This window comes from Elephantulus edwardii, unplaced genomic scaffold (assembly GCF_000299155.1).
Source record: "Elephantulus edwardii isolate Elephantulus edwardi_28Jun2011 unplaced genomic scaffold, EleEdw1.0 scaffold00178, whole genome shotgun sequence".
Taxonomy (NCBI): domain Eukaryota; kingdom Metazoa; phylum Chordata; class Mammalia; order Macroscelidea; family Macroscelididae; genus Elephantulus; species Elephantulus edwardii.
The window spans coordinates 4,616,528-4,619,293 of NW_006399928.1; the positions used below are offsets into that span (position 1 = coordinate 4,616,528).

Consider the following 2,766-nt stretch of genomic DNA (forward strand, 5'->3'; position numbering starts at 1 on the left):
ATGGGGTATGGGAGAGGAATGTGTCCTTGATTCTGCATACAGATGGGGACCTTAGGCGCTTGCATACGAGGTCCAAGAATATTCCTCTTTCCAAGGCATAGTTTTATTCCTTCTGGTAAACAGAGATATGGAAGCAAGAAAGATTCCGTGAGAATATTCTGTCTGGGCTAAGCAAGTCTAAACAAGTCTAGTTTCTGGTAAATAAGTTTTCCCCAAAATCATGAGTGCCTACATGTAGACTGTTTTTGGATGATTATAAAATAAAAAATGAGCTAACCTAGGGGTCTGCAGTTCTTCCCCCCGTGTGTGTGAGTGTGTGTTTTTTTGCTGCAGTCCTGTCTTGTATTCTGTGTGGGTCTGTCTCTTTATGTTTATTTCTCCCAGGAAAAAGGGTTGCAGATTGCAACAATTTGGTGCATAGATTATTATTATTATTATGTACTCTTGTTCTTTTGACCTTTTAAGCATTACATAGTGACCTTCCTTGTCCTTTCTGATGGTTTTGGCATTGAAATTTATTTTATGAAAGATTAATATTACTACTCCTGCTTTTATTCTGGTTGTTATTTGCTTGGTATATTTTTTCCCCACCTTTTTTTTTTTAGTCTTTATCTTTATTTTTCAGGTGTGTCTCTTGTAGACAGCATATTGATGGATTTTGGGTTTTTATCCAATCTGCTACTCTTCTTCTCTTCAATGGTGCATTTAACCCATTCACATTCAGTGTGATTATTGAGAGGCAAGGTTTTATTGCTATTATTCTGTTGTGTTCTTTTTGGTGTGGCTGCTAGATACTTTGGTCCAACCTGCTTTCTGTGGCACCTCTGTAAGAAGGACATCTCTCAGTGTTTCCCTGAAACACTGGTCTTGTAGAAACTCCCTTAGGCTCTGTTTTTCTGGAAGTATCTTGAACTCCCCTTCATATTTAATGGACAATTTTTCTGAGTACAATATTCTTGGTTGATAGTTGTGCTCTTTGAGTATTTGATACATGTCCTTCCACTGTCTTCTTGCTTGCATGGTTTCTGTTGAGAAATTGGCATTTAATCTTATCTGCTCTACCCTTTCTTTCTCCCTTGCTGCTTTCAGAATTCTCTCCTTATCTGTGGTTCTGGCAAATTTGACTATGATATGCCTTGGCGTTTTTCTTTTGGGGTCTATTCTAGATGGTGTTCACTCAGCTTCTTGAATATATATTCTCTCATTCTTCATTATGCCTTGGAAATTTTCTTCTAGTAATTCTTCCACAACTTTTTCAGTACCTTTACTTGCTTCTTTCTGTTCTGGGATTCTGATGATGCACGTTCTTTCTCTTGATGCTGTTCCACATTATTCTTAGATTGTCTTCTTTTGACTTCCTTTCTGATCTGCTTTGTTCTCTAGCAGATCAGTGATGACAATTCTATCTTCTATTTCACTGATTCTGTGTTCCATCTCTTCAGCTCTGTTCATATATCCCTTCATAATGTTGACAGCATCTGAAACATTGGACCTCATATTTTGAATTGTGGTTTCTTGTTTTTGCAGAGCCTCTAATACCTCATTTGTTTTATCTATATTGATTTGGATTTTTTTTTCAAGCTCCTCCTGGTTTTTGCTTGCTGTGTCCTATAATTCTACAAGTTTGTCTTTCACCTATTGAAAATATTCAATCATTGTTCTTTTAAATTTTGTGTCAGAAAGCTCCATCAGACTTTCTGACTTCAGGAAATCCATTGATACTGTGTCACTTTTGGGGGGTGACATCTTGGTTTGGACTTGTGTAGGTTTTGAGGTAGCTTGCTTCTTATGTTACATTGTTGTGGTAGAGTTTTTCATGCCTGGGACAATGATACGTTCTTGATCTGAAGTCACTGAGTAGAGGCAGGTGGAACATAGAGGTGGGCAGAGCATAGAGACAGATGTGGGCACCAGGCAGGCATGGGCACTGTAGATGCCTGTCTCACTCACAGACTCATGGTGTGCAGGTGTGCACGCAATCTCTTGTAGATTGAGCACATGCAATTACCTTACTCAAATTCCAGCTCTCAGGCCCAGGTGCCGTCTTCGCTGTGTTCCTCCTTTGCTGTGTTCCAGTTTCTCTGAAGCTTTTCTATAACTACCTTCTTTTCTGAAAATTTGTACCATTTCCAGAGGCATGTTGTTTAGGAAGTTGATGCCACTTCTGCTTCCAAACCTATCTTTAACTGGGAGTTCCACCAAACACTGTCCACCATAGGTATCCATTATGGCATTTGACACCCCAATAGCATAAGGTTCAGCATCACAGCAACCCCAGGTTACCTCAGTTCAATTAATTGACAGAAGAATGCTGTACCACTTAGAAGAATGTTCCTCCAGGGAGCTGCTGCAGCTGCCACTGCAGCCACTGCTGCCATTGCAACCATGGAGGGACTGGCACTGGGGCTATAAGTTCTCTGCAAAAAAGTGGTCATCTCCCCGGCCCACCATGGCAGATGAAATTGGTTTCACAACTGGAGATGCTGTGGCTTCCAGCACTTACCCTATGCAGTGCTTGGCCCTGTGCAAAAATGGCTTTGTGGTGCTCAAAGGAGAGCCATGCAAAATAGTGGAGATGTCAACTTCAAAAACGGGAAGCCATGGCCATACCAATGTTCACCTTGTTGGAATTGATATTTTCACTGGCAAAACATATGAAGATATTTGCCCATCTACCCACAACTGGATATTCCAAATATTAAGAGAAATTAATTTAAGATGGTTACCTTTCCCTGCTAACAGAAACTGGTGAAGTTCATGAAGATC

The 2,766-nt window shown here is 40.2% G+C and overlaps 1 pseudogene; it reads left to right on the forward strand.

The window, feature by feature from the left end:
- The first annotated feature begins 2,449 nt into the window (after positions 1–2,449).
- Positions 2,450–2,766, forward strand: part of LOC102848188 — an 831-nt pseudogene continuing 514 nt past the window's right edge.